The 18829-nt window shown below is 51.7% G+C and overlaps 1 protein-coding gene across 3 annotated transcripts in view; it reads right to left on the bottom strand.

The window, feature by feature from the left end:
• EXOC6B (exocyst complex component 6B) overlaps positions 1–18829 on the bottom strand; it is a 376533-nt gene that overhangs the window by 318860 nt on the left and 38844 nt on the right. The window lies entirely within an intron of this gene.

Below are 18829 nucleotides of genomic sequence, written 5' to 3'. Positions count from 1 at the left end.
TTCTCTCCCAGTTCCCATCTGGATGTGCCAGGAACATCCAAAACCTGACCCCAAAAATGCCCTCCAGACACACGAGCTCAGCACCCCCAGCTCAGCATCCCCAGCTCTGCCTGCCAGCATCCACCAGGAACATCCAGAACCTCACCCCGAAAGGAAAAAAAAGGAATGTTCCTCACCCAGGAACATCCAGAATCTGACCCTAAAAATGTCCTCTGGACATCCCAGCCCAGCATCCCCTACTCTGCTACCAGCATCCACCAGGAACATCCAGAACATCACCCAAAAAGGAACAAAAAGGAATGTTCCTCACCCAGGAACATCCAGAATCTGACCCCAAAAATGTCCTCTGGACACGCCAGCTCAGCATCCCCAGCTCTGCTGGCAGGATCCACCAGGAACATCCAAAACTGACCCCAAAAATGTCCTCTGGACACACCAAATCAGCACCCCCTGCTCTGCTGCCAGAAACACCCAAATCTGACCCCAAAAATGTCCTCTGGACATCCCAGCCCAGCATCCCCCGCTGAGGGGGTGCTGTTCTCTCCCAGTTCCCATCTGGATGTGCCAGGAACATCCAAAACCTGACCCCAAAAACGCCCTCTGGACATCCCAGCCCAGCATCCCCAGCTCTGCTGCCAGGATCCACCAGGAACATCCAAAACCTGACCCCAAAAACGCCCTCCTGGGACAAAGGGACAAGTTGTAAAGCAGAGATCAAACTGGATTTTAAAATGTTTCTATTCCAAATCTTCTTCTCCTTTTCCACCACTTTGGTGTTCCTTGATAAACCAGGCCTGAAATGTTTCTATTCCAACCTTTCTTTTCATGTTTTCCACCCATTTCGGTGTCCCCTGAGAGACAAAAACACCCCAGGAGGACTTGAAATGTTTCTAGTCCAACTTTTCCTCCTTTTTTCCACCATTTTGGTGTTCCCCAAGAGACAAACCGAGCCCGAAATGTTTCTATTCCAACCTTTCTTTTCATTTTTCCACCCATTTTGGTGTCCCGCGAGAGACAGGAACACCCCAGGAGCACCTGAAATGTTTCTATTCCAACCTTTTTTCTCCTTTTCCCACCATTTTGTGCGCCCTGAGAGACCAGAAGAGGCCAGAGCACCTGAAATAAATGTTGATTTTTGAGCTGATCCCCCTGCCCAGAAATGCCCCCTGGGGAATCCTCGGGATGTTCTTTGGGCTCCGAGGGTGAAAGGGACAACGGGAAACAGGAATTCCAGAGCTGCCCAGATCCCCTTTCCCTTCACAGCCCAAATTCTGCCAGCCCGGTTCTAACCCCTGCTGGAGAGCTGGAGACAGTCCAAGGGATCCAGCTCCAATTAATGGGAAATTTTAGTGTTGAATCATGGAATTCCAGGGTTTTTTTTGATTGAAAGGAGCTTAAATCCCACCCCATTCCATGTTCCAGGTGGATCCAAGCCCAGTGCCCAGCCTGGCCTTGGGCACTGCCAGGGATCCAGGGGCAGCCCCAGCTGCTCTGGGAATTTCACCCTCCCAGGCAGGAATTCCTTCCCAAAATCCCACCTCTCCCTGCCCTCCTTCAGCTTAAAATTAAATCCAAGGATGGAATTTAACCCACGTTTCCGTCCCTCAAATGTTTCTCTGGGAAGCAGAGGGACCAAGCCCCACTCAGGAATTCCAGGGTTGTTTCCCACCCTTGGCCCTGCCTTGGGGAACTTTGGGCTCCTAAACCCCAATTCCCTCCCAGTCCCAGAGTTAGGCTGGGAGTGAGGTTTAGGGATTTGAGCCTGGGTCAGGTATCAGGGCCAGATTTGGGATAGAGCAGATTGCAGGCAGCTTCGGAGAGAAAAAATGGGAATGAGAGAGGAAAGATGGGAAGGAGAGAGAAAAGATGGGAAGGAGAGAGAGAAAAGATGGGAATGAGAGAGAGAGAAATGGGAATGAGAGAGAGAAAAGATGGGAATGAGAGAGAAAAAAAATGGGAATGAGAGAGAAAAAAGATGGGAACGAGAGAGAGGAAAAAAATGGGAACAAGAGAGAGAAAAAAATGGGAACGAGAGAGAGAAAAGCTGGGAATGAGAGAGGAAAGGTGGGAACGAGAGAGAGAAAAAAAATGGGCATGAGAGAGAGAAAAATGGGAATGAGAGAGAGAAAAATGGGAATGAGAGAGAAAAGATGGGAAGGAGAGAGAGAAAAGATGGGAACGAGACAGAGAAAAAAATGGGAATGAGACAGAGAAAAAAATGGGAATGAGACAGAGAAAAAAATGGGAACGAGACAGAGAAAAGCTGGGAACGAGAGAGGAAAGGTGGGAACGAGAGAGAAAAATGGGAACGAGAGAGAAAAAAGATGGGAACGAGAGAGAGGAAAAAAATGGGAACAAGAGAGAGAAAAAAATGGGAACGAGAGAGAGAAAAGCTGGGAATGAGAGAGGAAAGGTGGGAACGAGAGAGAGAAAAAAAATGGGCATGAGAGAGAGAAAAATGGGAATGAGAGAGAGAAAAATGGGAATGACAGAGAAAAGGTGGGAATGAGAGAGAGAAAAGATGGGAATGAGAGAGAGAAAAGATGGGAATGAGAGAGAAAAAAAATGGGAATGAGAGAGCTGACCAAGCTGTGAGAATAAAACATTAAAACTCATGAATCACAGCCGTGAGCAGCAACACTCCAGAGGAAACAGAACCAGGAATGCAGGTGCACACAGGAAATCCTTTTCCCTGCAGCGGGATCTGCGCTCTCCCTTTGGAGAATCCCACACAGGCCCCCAAGAAACAGGAAAAAAATCCCAGGCCAGAGCTAAACGCTGGAGGAATTCTATTTAATTGTTATTCTTTCAGTCCTGCAGGGTCAGCAAAGGATTCTCGGTGGCGAAACAAGAAGGGCAGAATTGTAAAACCCCTTTGGTTTCGGAGCGGAGGAGCCCGGGCACGCAGGGCAGGCGGCGGGGAGGGCACTGCCGCCTCTGCTGGGTCTGCAGGGGAAAGGAGAGCAAACCTCCTCAGGCTGCAGGGATGCAGCCCTGCAGGGATCCTGGGGGTTTTCCTGGAGGTTCCCGGAGTCCTGGCGGCTGAAATCTGAAATCTGGAGCCCGAGTGCCATCTAGTGCTGCACGGGCTCCTGGCAGGGTCCCGGCGACTCCCAGCTCCAAACTGAGAATTCCAATAAAACGTGAGGGTGGGTGAGCTGTGTTTGCACTCAGGGATAAACCCCAACAATAAAAACCCCGCGGCAGCAACGATGAGCTTGTGCTCAAAGCCGAATTTGGGATTTACACCCGAAAATGGGGGGAAAAAACACCTCAAAATTAAAATATCCAGGAAAAATCCCCTTGGGAGGTGGCAAAGCTAAGAAATAAATACCTGATGATAAAAGGAAAGAAAAGCTAAGAAATCAAGAGAAGGAATAGAAAGAAAAGCTAAGAAAGCTAAGAAGCAGATATCTGATGGCTAAACCATTTGTTATTAGAAATTCTATTCTTTTATTCCTTTTTAGCCAAACTTTAGTGCAGAAAAAATAAAATTCGGTGCAAGACAGGAAGGAAACACCAGCACATGATGGAAGCTCTTCCCTCCTGAGCCCTCCTGCTCCTCCAGGATCCCCTTCCCAGGAAAATCCAGCCCTGGCCCTTCCCTCCTGAGCTCTCCTGACCTTCCAGGATCCCCTTCCCAGGAAAATCCAGCCCTGGCCCTTCCCCTCCTGAGCTCTCTTGACCTTCCAGGATCCTTTTCCAGGAAAATCCAGCCCTGGCCCTTCCCTCCTGAGTTCTCCTGCTCCCCCAGGATCCCTTTTCCAGGAAAATCCAGCCTTTCTGAGCCCTCCTGCTCCTCCAGGATCCTCTTCCTAAGGAAAATCCAGCCCTCCTGAGCTCTCCTGCTCTTCCAGAATTCGTTTTCCAGGAAAATCCAGCCCTGGCCCTTCCCCTCCTGAGCTCTCCTGCTCCTCCAGGATCCTCTTCCCAAGGAAAATCCAATCCTGGCTCTCCCCTTCTGTACACTCCTGAGCCTCCAGAATTCCTTTTCCAGGAAAATCCAATCCTGGCTTTTCTCTTCTGAGCTCTCCTGACCCTCCGGGATCATTTATCCAGGAAAATCCAGCCCTGAGCTCTCCTGCTCCTCCCGAATTCCTTTTCCAGGAAAATCCAGCCCTCCTGAGCTCTCCTGCTCCCCCAGGATCATTTTTCCAGGAAAATCCAGCCTTTCTGAGCCCTCCTGCTCCTCCGGGATCCCTTTTCCAGCCCTGGCTTTTCCCTTCTGTACACTCCTGACCCTCCAGGATCCCTTTTCCAGGAAAATCCAGCCCTCCTGAGCTCTCCTGCTCCTCCAGGATCCTCTTCCCAAGGAAAATCCAATCCTGGCTCTTCCCTTCTGAACACTCCTGAGCCTCCAGAATCCCCTTTCAGGAAAATCCAGCCCTGGCTCTTCCCTCCTGAGCACTTCTGACCCTCCAGGATCATTTTTCCAGGAAAATCCAGCCCTCCTGAGCCCTCCTGCTCCCCCAGGATCCCCTTTCCAGGAAAATCCAGCCTTTCTGAGCTCTCCTGCTCTCCCAGAATCCCTTTTCCAGGAAAATCCAGCCCTTCTGAGCCCTCCTGCTCCTCCAGAATTCCTTTTCCAGGAAAATCCAGCCCTGACTTTTCCCTCCTGAGCTCTCCTGACCTTCCAGGATCATTTTTCCAGGAAAATCCAGCCCTCCTGAGCTCTCCTGCTCCTCCAGGATCCTCTTCCCAAGGAAAATCCAGCCCTGGCCCTTCCCTCCTGAGCTCTCCTGCTCCTCCAGAATTTCTTTTCCAGGAAAATCCAATCCTGGCTTTTCCCTTCTGAACACACCTGACCCTCCAAAATTCCTTTTCCAGGAAAATCCAGCCCTGACTTTTCCCTCCTGAGCTCTCCTGACCTTCCAGGATCATTTTTCCAGGAAAATCCAGCCCTCCTGAGCTTTCCTGCTCCTCCAGGATCCCCTTTCCAGGAAAATCCAGCCCTTCTGAGCCCTCCTGCTCCTCCAGGATCCTTTTCCAGGAAAATCCAATCCTGGCTTTTCCCTTCTGAGCTCTCCTGACCCTCCGGGATCATTTATCCAGGAAAATCCAGCCCTGAGCCCTCCTGCTCCCCCAGGATCATTTATCCAGGAAAATCCAGCCCTCCTGATCCCTCCTGCTCCCCCAGGATCATTTATCCAGGAAAATCCAGCCCTGAGCTCTCCTGCTCCCCCAGGATCATTTATCCAGGAAAATCCAGCCCTCCTGATCCCTCCTGCTCCCCCAGGATCATTTTTCCAAACCCAGGAGGGAGCCAGAGCCAGGCCAGCCCCAGGCCCAGGCACTCCAAAGGTGCAGGATGGACATTCCCGGGATTTGGGGATGGAATTCCAGAACTTTGGGAAGGTTCTGCCCCTGGGACCTCCTCCCACAGCAGAGCTCCGAGAGCCCGCGGTGCCTCTCAACTCAAAACAACCAACATCAAAAACTCAGTTTGGTGCTGCCAAGAACAAACCTCGCCCCAAAACAGCCCGAAACCACCCCAAAATCCCAAATTCCACTGCTTCCCACCCTCCCAAATTCCTCAGTCTTGGAAAACCCTCCTGGAGCCCCCCAATCCTGGGCACAGGAGCAGGGCCAGACCCACTCCCTGGGCACCTCTGGCAAATTATGATTATTCAAACTTGATTCCAACTGGGAAAAACTTATTTAAACTTATTTAACGTATTTCAACTGGGGGAAAAAATGGGGTTTTTCCCATATTTACAATTTTTGGGGCCTCTCTCGAGTAGAGAATTTTGTGAGCAGATGTTTTAGGGCAGATTTCCTCCTTTTGCTGCCCCTCAATCCCACACCTGGCTAATTAACCCAAGAGACAAGTTTAGAACAGGATTCTAAAAAGAAATAAAACACCTTAAAATAAAGTTGAAAAATAAAAGTAGAGCCCTTCTTATTCTGGCCTAAGTTATCCTTAAGAAAACTGCAGGAAATAGATTTGCAGCCAATTGTTTAACTCGACAGAAGGTTCCCACAGCGTGTATTTATATGCAAATTTTGGGGTAAAAATGTTGACTTAGAAATGCTGTAGAATAAGACAGGTATTATCAAGAGGGAAATTAAATAAAAACAAGATGACTTCATAGAAAAGATTAAATATTTTAGAGAAATAATTATAAAAGATAGATTGTGGTAAGATTTATGAGGGGTTTAGATTATTAGAGGATTTTAGATAATTCAGATTATTAATTTTTAAGTATTTATAGTATAGTGCAATAAAAGTTGGTAAGTTAAAAATGCTCGTGGAATAATGTAATTATTAATGCATGTAAAAATAATGTAATTAAGCAATAATCAGCTTCTGACTGTGATAACATGAATTCTAACACCTGTACGGTCTCAGCCTTCAAATGGGACTAAAACCAAAATAAAATGTTTAAAACACCTCGGAATTACCCCGTCTGAGCCAAACAGAGCTCAATCCAACAGGAAACGGGAATCGAGCTCAGTTTAGGGCTTCACCTGCACTCACCAAACACAGCTACAGAAAAAGCTTTCAGTTCCCTGGATGGGGCTGCTGCCTTCCCCAGGCCCAGCACCCGCCGGAAATCCGCTGCAGTTTGGGCTGGGATGTTGTTGTTTTGGGGTTTTGGGGTTTGGTTTTTTTTTTTCTGAAAGGTCAAACTGGGAAAAAAAAAAAAAATCTTTCCAGGAAAGGCAGAAATGGATGGGAGCTGGCACGGGCAGCAGGAGCTCCTGCAAATCCATCCCAAAAACGGGACAAAGCAGAGCCGGAGCACAGGGAGCTGCCAGGGGCGGGGATGGGACGTGCCAGGCAGAGAGCCAGCTGTGCCAGGGGCAGGGAATGGGCACAGGGATCAGGGAATGGGCACAGGGATCAGGGATCACAGCCCTGGCATTGCCAGGCAGAGAGCCAGCTGTGCCAGGGGCAGGGAATGGGCACAGGGATCAGGGAATGGGCACAGGGATCAGGGATCACAGGCCTGGCATTGCCAGGCAGAGAGCCAGCTGTGCCAGGGGGCAGGGAATGGGCACAGGGATCAGGGAATGGGCACAGGGATCAGGGATCACAGCCCTGGCATTGCCAGGCAGAGAGCCAGCTGTGCCAGGGGCAGGGAATGGGCACAGGGATCAGGGAATGGGCACAGGGATCAGGGATCACAGCCCTGGCATTGCCAGGCAGAGAGCCAGCTGTGCCAGGGGCAGGGAATCATGGAATGGGCACAGGGATCAGGGATCACAGCCCTGGCATTGCCAGAGAGCCAGCTGTGCCAGGGGCAGGGAACGGGCACAGGGATCAGGGAATGGGCACTGGGATCATGGAATGGGCACAGGGATCAGGGATCACAGCCCTGGCATTGCCAGAGAGCCAGCTGTGCCAGGGGCAGGGAACGGGCACAGGGATCAGGGAATGGGCACTGGGATCAGGGAATGGGCACAGGGATCAGGGATCACAGCCCTGGCATTGCCAGGCAGAGAGCCAGCTGTGCCAGGGGGCAGGGAATCATGGAATAGCCACAGGGATCAGGGATCAAACCCCTGGCACCCCAAAATCTACCCTATGCCAGGGATCAGAAAGCCGTGGAATATCCACAGGGATCAGGGATCAAACCCCTGGCATTGCCAAGCACCCCGAAATCCACCCTGTGCCAGGGTCAGAAAGCCATGGGATAACCCAAGATCCACAGGGATTGTCCAGTCCAGCCCCAGGCCCTGCCCAGACACCCCAAAATCCCCCCTGTGCCAGGGTCAGAAAGCCATGGAATAGCCACAGGGATCATCCATCCAACCCCTGGCACCCCAAAATCCCCCCTGTGCCAGGGTCAGAAAGCCATGGAATAGCCACAGGGATCATGGATCAAACCCCTGGCACCCCAAAATCCCCCCTGTGCCAGGGGTCATGGAATATCCACAGGGATCAGGGATCACACCACTGCCAAGCACCCCAAAATCCCCCCTGTGCCAGGGTCAGACAGCCATGGAATATCCCCAGGGACCATGGATCAAACCCCTGGCAGCCCAAAATCCCCCTTGTGCCAGGGTCAGAAAGCCATGGAATATCCCCAGGGATCACGGATCAAGCCCCTGGCATTGCCAGGCACCCCGAAATCCCTCCCTGGGCATCCCTGGCAGCGCTGTCCCCACACTCCTGGAGCTCTGGCAGCCTCGGCAACGTTATCCCTCCCTGGGCAGTGCCCGGCACCCTCTGGATGAGGAACCTTTCCCTAAAATCCATCCTGGAGCAGCTCCCTGGCCCAGAGAAGGGAGCTCTGATGCCACCAGCTCCCGGGAGCGTCCCCAGCTCCCTCTGCTCCAGCTGGACATTCCCATCTGTCCCCCACGGACCCCAGGTGCTCCTGCCCTTCGCCAGCTGGCAGCAGGTGAGGGGTGCCTGGGGAACATGTCACCTGCACCCTGCCCCCAGGCCCTGAGTGCTCCCCGGGGTCCTCGGGCACCTCTGCACCCCCAGCAGCCAAACCTGGGGGGAGAGGGGAGATTTGGGGGGCACGGCCCAGGAAAACCCCGGGAGAGACACCGAGCCCAGGTGGAAACTCCTTCAGACATGGCCAGAGGCAGCAGGGGACTGTCCCAGAGTGGGCCGGGTGGGAAGGGACCTAAATCCCACCCAGAGGCACTGCTGCCATGGCAGGGACACCTCCCACTGCGCCAGGCTGCTCCAAGCTCCAATTCCCCATCCCTGGAATGTCCAGGACCAGCCTGGAAGGGCTCGGAGCACCTGGGACAGTGGGGGATCTCCGTTCAGAGTAGAAAAGTTGCCCATTTTTTTTTAAAAGGTTGCAGAGTTAAGAGGTTAAACCAACTGCTGCCAAGTTGGAGTTTGAACTATTCACTGTGAATATTTTCATGTTGTAATCACCCGCTGTTAATGGGTTTTCTTTAATTACCTGTTGTTGATGGTTAAAAATCCCTCTCCCATCGAGTGTCCCCCCCTGCTGCTTCCTGGGAGATGGCACCTGGGACTGACACAGTGACATAGTGACATCGGAGCTGGCACGCCAATGTGAAGGACCAGCGTGCAAAGGTGTAAACACCTCACCAAATCCTGCAAAAAACCCTAAAACAACGAGCCACCGTGGAACCAAGGGATCTAGGTGATGTCTAAAGGCGAGTGTATGAGCAGAAAAAAGGTGTTCAAAAAGGTTGCACAGCTCAGTTGCTGCCAAGCTGGAGTTTGAACTTGTCAGAACCCAGGACATCCCTCTGGGTGCCCTGGGTGGCCTGAGCCACTGGCAGGGGGCTCTGAGACCCTGGCAGCAGCCAAGGACACACGTGGGGTTTGGATCTGAGCCCGTGGAGCAAATCACCAACTCTGTATGAAGAATCACAAGCCACACAGGTTCAGGTGTTGTATAGAAGCAGTCAGGAAGTGAAAGGAAGGGTTTTTGAGTGCTGTACAGGGGGGTTTAAGCCTTGCACACAGGGGTTTGGATTTTGTCCATGGGGGTCAGGGGTTCTGAGATGGAGGGATTTGGGTGTGCCCTGTGCTCCTTCTTTCTCCTTCCTAACCTCCATGTCTGTGGTGATGTTGGCACTCACAGATTGGTTTGGAGTAGAAAGTCACCATTCAATATAGATGATGGGCATTGGGGAAAAGCATAAACATGGAACACGGAATGTGTGATATGAAAGATGGCAGCAGCCCCTGGGAGGGCAGTGTGCCTCTGTCTGACCTGCTGAACGGGGACAGCAGCTCAGGAGGAGAATCTTTAGATAACCAACAATAAACAACCTTGAGAACAGACAGCAGAGGACTGCTGAGCCTTTCTTCGAAGGCACGGGTTGGAAGAGAGACTTTTCCATCTTTTGGGGTCACCACAATCCGGGGGTGAAACCCCACAGAACTATTTGCTGTTGATAATTCCATGGTGTAATCCCCTGCTGTTAATGGTTCTTCTCTAATCACCTGCTGATGGTTAAGGATCCCTCTCCCATCGAGCATCCCCTCCATCGGGGACTGCAAAGGTGACACCGGAGCTGGCATGCAAATGTGCAAACACCACACCAAATCCTGTAAAAAACCCTAAAACAACGAGCCACCGTGGATGAAGGGATCTAGATGATGTCTAAAGGTGAGTGACTGGATCCAGTGTGTGTTAAGATCCTTTCTACCCCTCACCCTGACTCAGATGTCAGCTAGGAAGAGGAACTCGAATGTCGGAGTGCATAATGAAGATTTCCTGATGCTCCTGTGAGGAACGAGTCCCCAGCTGTCCCTGCACACCACTGGACAAATCTGCAATTCTGCTCCTCCTTTGAGCGTGCCACTGTGAGACACAAAGCTGTGTTTGGTGTCAGGTACACACAGGCAGCGCGTGCGCTTGTGACTGTGAGAGGTGTGCAAACTGATCAGGGGACAGTTAAAGGACAAACTCTAATCAATAACCGAGGGGTAAAGCATGGAAGAAGGCCTTTGAACCCATTCTTTGTTGCAGTTAACCTTTATAGCATCTGAATTAAAGCTTTGAGGATGCTGCTGCTGGACAGGAACTTTCTGCACGTAGCCAGGCCTTGAACAGCTTTGCAATAATAACCTTTGGAAGCACAATTTTAGAATATTGCTTGTAGTCAGGAGCTTTGGAAATATAAGTTTAGAATATATGTAAAGGAAACGCTTAGCTCGACACCTTAGAGAAACAGTAAAAAGCAGCTTGAGAAAGGAAGATGAACATCAACCCAAGGATTGATAGCTTCGACCAAGGGAAGCTGGACATCACTGCTATGAGATTTATGGTCTTTGCCATTACAAGGTGGGCCCACATCTGGAGTCTGGACCGCACCAGCTGGGAGGCCTCTTTCTCCTTTGGGAAGCCGGACCCCACCATCTGGGGATGCTCCTTTCTGGGGTACATCCTGAGGAAAACTAACCCACAACAGTGACGTGAAAACTGGGAATAGAAACTGCTGAGAGGGCGTGTGCACCCCTAGAAATACCTGTGAGCCACAACCATCGGCGTGCAGCTGGAGGGAAACCTTCCCCCGCTGCACCCAGCGCTGTTTGCTCACACTTTACCCCATTAATCAATTATTGATTGCTGCTTGGATATTGGCCCGGTCGAGCCTCTTATAACAGCAGCCATCAGTTCTCCCCACCCGAGCTGATTTCTTTTTCCTAAAGGCATTAAAAAGAAGAAAGATCTCCTGCCCAGTTTATTTCATCCTGGGATGTCCTGGAAGGGCTGCAAGGTCCCAAACCCTGCCCTGACCCCAGCCCTGGGAGCGCAGAGCCCCAGGCAGGGCTGAGCCCCCACAAGGAACAGGAATCAATCCGGGAAGGGCAGAGGGGGAGACTGCAGGGATGGGAGGAAAGAGCTGCGGGACAGTGAGCTGGGGACAGAGCACCACGAGTGGCTTTTGTTCCCAATTAACAGAGGAACAAATTCCTGAGGCTGCCGAGAGCTTCAATTCTTTTTTCCCCCCTTTTTTAAACCTTCTGTAGTGGTTAAGAGTCCCTCTGAAACATTTTCTTCTCATTAAGGGACATAAAAGCATTAGCAGTTTGTTCAATCTTCGTCTGACTTTTGTCATAAACAAATTAACTGCTGAGCACGGCAGAAAAACAACTCCAGGAGGGGACAACAGCCCTGCCAAAGGGCAAAGAAAGGTTGAAAATCAACGCCTGCCTAGGTGGGACTGGCAGCAGGCTCAGCCTCGTGATTCCAAGCATTATCCATCAGGACAGCAGCAACAATCCCAAAAAATCTCCAAAGGTTCCTCCTGAGGTGGCTGCACCTCGGCTCACCCGGAGGGGAAAATTCAGTTATTGTTTTGACGCTGCCAAGCAGTCAAGAATTGATTTAAGGCCAGAACCGAAGCCCAAAATTTAAACATGAAGTCTAAGACCACACCAAAAATTAAGCTCAAAACTTAAATCCCAAATTTAAGCCCAGAATTGAATTAAGGCCCAGAACTGAAGCCCAAAATTTAAACCCCAAATTTAAGGCCAGAACTGAATTAAAGCCCAGAACTAAAAGGCCAAAATTTAAACCCCCAATTTAAATCCCAAATTTAAGGCCAGAATTGAATTAAAGCCCAGAACTGAAGCCCAAAATCAAACCCAAAATTTAACCCCCAAATTTAAACCCTAAAATTTAAAGTCCAAATTTAAGCCCAGAACTAAACCCCAAAAATTAAGCTCAAAATTTAAATCCTTAATTTAAGCCTAGAACTGAATTAAAGCCCAGAACTGAAGCCCAAAATTTAAACCCCAAATTAGAGCCCAGAACTAAATTAAAGTCCAGAACTAAATGCCCAAAATCAAGCCCTACATTTGGACCCAAAATTCAAACTCCAAATTCAAACCTCAAATTCATACCTAGAACTGAATTAAAGCCCAGAACTGAAGCCCAAAATTTAAACCCCAAATTTAAGCCCAGAACTGAATTAAAGCCCAGAACTAAAAGCCCGAAATCAAGATTTAGACCCAAACATTTAGACCCAAAATTTAAATCCCAAATTTACACCCGAAATTAGAGCCCAGAACTAAAGCCCAAAGTTTAAGCTGAAAATTTAAACCCTAAATTTAGGCCTAGAACTGAATTAAAGCCCAGAACTAAAGCCCGAGACCACGGCCCAAATTTCAGCTCAGAATTTAAAGACAAAATCTAAGCCCCCTCTGCCGTGTCCTGCCACCCACACGGGTCCACACTCACACCAAACATCCAGAAAAACCGATTTATTGTCCTTTCTGGCAATAATAATAATAATAATAATAATAATAATAATAATAATAATAATAATAATAATAATAATAATAATATATAAAAATATATAAAAATATATAAAAATAATAATCCTGGTTTTCCAGCTGGGAACACCTCAGTCCCAGGCAGGAATGGCAGGAATTCCCAATTTATTCCTGGAAATATTTGGGATCAGGAATTCCGGGATTGGGGAATTCTGGGAATTTTGGGATTGGGGAATTCGGGGAATATTTGGGATGGCGAATTCTGGGATTTGGGAATTTTGGGAATTTTGGGGTTGGGGAATTCTGGGATGGGGGAATTCTGGTAATATTTGGGATCAGGAATTCCAGGATTTGGGAAGTTTGGGATTTGGGAACATTTGGGATGGGGAATTCCGGGATTGGGGGATTCCCGGGAATATTTGACCAAATTTCATCATTTATTCATTGGCACCTGACACAGCAAATCCCTGAATTCCTGAACCCCAGAATTCCAGAATTCCCCGCCCCAAATATTCCCAAAATTCCCAAACTCTGGAATCCCTCCTTTTTCCCCCAGCGGCAGGAGGAAGGCGGCGCAGAGAATTCCCACACAGCACATCCAACAGCTCCTGGAGAAGCAGCCCAAAGCCCCGGGAGGAGCTTCCCAGCGGGGATTCCTGACGGATCCGGGCTGGGCCTGGGGAGGGCATTGGGAAATGCGGCGCCAGCAGCTCTTGGGGAAGGTGGCGGTGCCACCAAAGCTGGTGGAGAACCAAAGCTGAGGAGACACAAGGGTTGGGAAGCAGCAGGAAACTGGGAGTGATTCCAGAGGCCTAGGAGGACGAAGGTCAGCAGAGGTCCATGGACATGGAGCAGGAATCCAAAGGGATCGGGGAGGAAGGAGTGACCCCAAAGTCCCCCCCAGGCACAGCTCCTCATCTCCTGATCCACGACAAACCAAAGGAACTGGGTTTGGGTTTGAGGGGAAAAGGCTGAGGAGGACGTGAGGAGCACAAAGCCTTGGGAAAAGCCTCTGCTATAAAACCATGGAATGATGGAGGCTGGAAAAGCCCCAGAGAGCCTCCAGCTCAGCCCAGAACCCTGCACCACCGTGCTGGCAACAAACCCCGTCCCAGGAGCCACAGCCAGGCCCTTCTGTCGCCTCCAGGGACGCAATTCCAGCCCCAGTCCCTGACCCCCTCCAGGTGAAGACTCTCCAGGGCTCCTCTGGACCCTCTCCAGCAGCTCCACGTCCTCCCTGAGCTGCTGGCCCTGGAGCTGAAGGAATCCTCATGCCACGAGCGTCCCGGCCTCCCCTGGCAGCCCTCCCCAGCTCCGCACACGGATCATTTTAGCACAGAACAATTTGAAAGGCTGTTCTCGCGGCGTTATTGCCCAACAAAGGCTCCTGCTGGTGCCGCACGCATTGTCTGAACCAGCGCCTTTGGATTTTTTCGGAGCGTTCTTGGCTCCAGGGCTCGCCCCCTCCTCTCTCTGCTGGGAAGAAACGTTGTCACAACAGAGTCCAGCAGAGGCACAACAAACCCTCGGGAGGTGCCCGACCTTAAACACTCCCCAAAAACACATCCTGAGGGACAGCAGCTGACTGAGCGCTGCCAGCAGTGGCACAGCAGCAGCCCCAGCCAGCAGCACCCTGGGATCTGCTCACCCTGGGATCTGTTAAACCAGGGATCTGTTAAACCAGGGATCTGTCAAACCAGGGATCTGTCAAACCAGGGATCTGCTCACCCAGGGATCTGTGAAACCAGGGATCTGTGAAACCAGGGATCTGCTCACCCTGGGATCTGCTCACCCTGGGATCTGTTAAACCAGGGATCTGTCAAACCAGGGATCTGTCAAACCAGGGATCTGCTCACCCAGGGATCTGTGAAACCAGGGATCTGTGAAACCAGGGATCTGCTCACCCTGGGATCTGCTCACCCTGGGATCTGTTAAACCAGGGATCTGTCAAACCAGGGATCTGTCAAACCAGGGATCTGCTCACCCAGGGATCTGTGAAACCAGGGATCTGTTAAACCAGGGATCTGCTCACCCTGGGATCTGTTAAACCAGGGATCTGTTAAACCAGGGATCTGCTCACCCAGGGATCTGTTAAACCAGGGATCTGTGAAACCAGGGATCTGCTCACCCTGGGATCTGCTCACCCTGGGATCTGTCAAACCAGGGATCTGTTAAACCAGGGATCTGCTCAACCAAAGGATTGCTCACCCTGGGATCTGTGAAACCAGGGATCTGCTCAGTCTGGGATCTGCTCACCCTGGGATCTGTCAAACCAGGGATCTGCTCACCCCAGGATCTGTTAAACCAGGGATCTGTTAAACCAGGGATCTGTCAAACCAGGGATCTGTTAAACCAGGGATCTGCTCACCCTGGGATCTGTCAAACCAGGGATCTGTCAACCCAGGGATCTGATCAGTCTGGGATCTGTTAAACCAAGGATCTTTCAAAGCAGGGATCTGTCAAACCAGGGATATGTTAAAAGAGGGATCTGCTCAGTCTGGGATCTGCTCACCCTGGGATCTGCTCACCCTGGGATCTGTTAAACCAGGGATCTGTCAAACCAGGGATCTGCTCAGTCTGGGATCTGTCAAACCAGGGATCTGTTCAGCCAGGGATCTGCTCACCCAGGGATCTGTCAAACCAGGGATCTGCTCACCCTGGGATCTGTTAAACCAGGGATCTGTCAAACCAGGGATCTGCTCAGTCTGGGATCTGTCAAACCAGGGATCTGTTCAGCCAGGGATCTGCTCACCCAGGGATCTGTCAAACCAGGGATCTGCTCACCCTGGGATCTGTTAAACCAGGGATCTGCTCACCCAGGGATCTGTCAAACCAAGGATCTGTTAAACCAGGGATCTGCTCACCCTGGGATATGTCAAACCAGGGATCTGTTAAACCAGGGACCTGCTTAGCGAGGGATCTGCTCACCCAGGGATCTGCTCACCCTGAATTGCCCAGGATAAATAGCTCAAACATTAGATGGAGTTTCCTGACTGTGAGAGGGGCTGAAATCCAGGAGGGCTCACCAGGGAATGTTCTGGAATCCCTTTAAATTGATCATCCCAAGGAACACGTCAGAAAGACCCCAAGGAGGAGCAGCCCCAGAGACCAAACACCTCCTCAGGCAGGGACAGGACTCTGGAGGTGGCTTCTGGAGGTCCCCAAAATCCCATTTTCCGCAGTTTCAACTCCAGGAGAGCTGGAGCTCTGTGAAAACCCCCCTGACCCTCACCAGATCAGCCCTGGTTTCACCCAGGAGCCGAAAGAACGGCTCCGACTCCGGGTCTCAAACCCTGCCAGGCTTTCCAAGGACTTCTGAGGGCCCAACTCGACTTCCACTGACGGCACAAGCCCCACTTCCCTCCCCGGCACAAGATCAGGGCTTAAAATCATGGAATGGTTGGGCTTGGAAGGGGTCTGAAGGATCATCTCATTCCACGGTCCCAGGTGGCTCCAAGCCCCAGCCAAGCTGGCCTTGGGCACTCGCAGGGGTCCCGGGGCAGCCCCAGCTGCTCTGGGCACCCCGTGCTGGATAAATATTCCAAAGTGTCCCGAAAAGCTCAGGGATGACAATAAAACACTTCCAGAGTGTAAACGAGTGGGAAAACAGAGTTCCCATAAAGCCACAGCCACCTCTGGGACGGGATCCAGCTCTGCCTTGCCAGACAAGAGTCCCAAGGAAACGAGGGATAATTCCCCTAATTAACAATAAAACGGAACAAGCCAGAACATCCCTGTTAAAGAAGGAATTTCACATGCTCCAAGCCATCAGGAAGAGCTCCAACAAATCCAGCTTCCAGAAGAGCCAGGAACGCAGGGGACAACCCCAGCGCAGGGAAAGCAGAGGACACGCGGAGGATGGGGAGAGGTGGCCACGAGCTGAGCCTCCAAGCGGCCTCCCCTTTTCGGGAGGACAATGGGAACAATTCCCGGGAACAAAAGCTGGAAGGACACTTGATTCGAGCCATGTGTGGGACAGGAACGCTCCGAGGCCCGGGCGAGAGAAAGGCCAGCCCGTCCAAGCTGGGGAACACGAAGGCGGGGATGAATCATCTTCCCAAAGCCCGTAAACAAGGCTCCGACCCCAAAAGGATCCCACAGCAGAGCCCGGCCCCGCGGCTGAACGGGGACAATCGCTGGGAAGAGGGTGGGACTGGGGACACGGAGCCACAGCAACGGGACGTGGGCATGGGGAGCAGCACAAGTGTTCTGCTGAGGGTCCCAGCACGTCTGGGGACAGGACAGGACAGGACACATGGGAGGGACAGGACACACAGGAGCAGGGTCAGCTGTGGGGTTTGGGACAGGGGACAGGACACACCAGAGCGGAGTCAGCTGTGGGGTTTGGGACAGGGGACAGAGCTCAGGGGATCAGTTGTGGGGTTTGGGACATGGACAGAGCTCAGGGGGTCAGTTGTGGGGTTTGGGACAGGACATACCAGAGCAGGGTCAGCTGTGGGGTTTGGGACATGGACAGAGCTCAGGGGATCAGTTGTGGGGTTTGGGACATGGACAGAGCTCAGGGGGTCAGCTGTGGGGTTTGGGACAGGGGACAGGACACACCAGAGCGGAGTCAGCTGTGGGGTTTGGGACATGGACAGAGCTCAGGGGATCAGCTGTGGGGTTTGGGACAGGACATACCAGAGCAGGGTCAGCTGTGAGGTTTGGGACATGGACAGAGCTCAGGGGATCAGTCGTGGGGTTTGGGACATGGACAGAGCTCAGGGGATCAGCTGTGAGGTTTGGGACATGGACAGAGCTCAGGGGATCAGCTGTGAGGTTTGGGATAGAGGACAGAGCTCAGGGGGTCAGCTGTGGGGTTTGGGACATGGACAGAGCTCAGGGGATCAGCTGTGGGGTTTGGGACAGGACAGGACACACAGGAATGGGGTCAGCAGTGGGGTTTGAGACACGGACAGAGCTCAGGGGATCAGTTGTGGGGTTTGGGACAGGGGACAGGACACACGGGAGCAGGGTCAGCAGTGGGGTTTGGACAGGACAGAGCTCAGGGGATCAGCTGTGGGGTTTGGGGCAGGGGGACCAGCTGCCCTGCTCTGCTCTGGGGGATTCTCAGCCTGACCTGCAGTGGAACTCGGAGCTCTCCAGGCTGTCAAACCACAGCTGTGATGTCACTTGCATTGGGAACTTGGATGGGAAGGAAATTCCAAGCCCAGAGCACGGGGCAGGCAAACCCCAGCCAGAAAATACTCCCAGAAAATCCCACTCTGGACAAAGCACCTTGGATATGGCTGGACTCCACCCAGAGGGCTTCTCCAGCCTAAAAACCACTTTAGAATGCCATGAACCCTCAATCCACTCCCCAAATCAAACAGCCCCACAGGGGAGCAGCTCCAGCACAGGGGAGAAGCAGGCAGGCTGTCCTGACCCTCATTTCCCGGCAGTGCTGCTTTTCCAAGGACACTCCCTAAGGGAAAAATTCCCTTTTCCAGCTGCCCCCTGCACAGGGAAAGGGGAAATGCCCTTGGCAAGGCCCAGCTGCACTGAGAGGGCTGGGGAGACCCTTGGGACTGCCCAGGGAGCTGATCCAAGGATTTCACTCCTTTTCCTTCCCCAGCCTGCAGGAATGAGAGGCCAGCACCTGCTGGGAGCCCTGGGGAATTCCCTTCATCCTATCCCACGGGAACTGTCACCTTCCTCCTCCTCTCATTTCTCCATTCCCAATAAATCACTACACTCCTCTCAGAGAACCTAAGGTCACTTTTTTTTTTTGGTAGCAGCAAAGAATTCTGGACAAAGAAAATTTATAATTTTAACCGAGAGTTTGGGGGAGAAAAATGTCCCACACCCAGTGGGACGGCACAGGGAAAACTGGGAAAATAATTAACATTTATGTGCAAACACCTCAGCAGAACATCCCGGATGGTCCTGAGCGAGGGCTCTGCTCATGCTGGGGGTTCTCAAAGCTCAGATGAGCACAGACCCAAGCTGTCCACTGTAAGACTCCGTCCCAAATTTCTCTCATCTGCCTCACGATTTGTTGTGAAAAAAGGCAGAAACTGGGACCACCAAAGAAGTTTGACATCCTGGTTTGGTGGGAGCTTGCCAGGGTCCCGAGGCCGGAGCAGAGCCTCTGGCCTGCCAAGCTGCTGCTCACAGGTGTGTTTGGCTAACGCTGAAGAGGGGCGATGTGCCCTT

This window comes from Motacilla alba, chromosome 4 (genome assembly GCF_015832195.1).
Source record: "Motacilla alba alba isolate MOTALB_02 chromosome 4, Motacilla_alba_V1.0_pri, whole genome shotgun sequence".
NCBI lineage: Eukaryota > Metazoa > Chordata > Aves > Passeriformes > Motacillidae > Motacilla > Motacilla alba.
The sequence above is the reverse complement of the archived record's forward strand: the minus strand, read 5'-3'. Positions and strand labels throughout refer to the sequence as shown.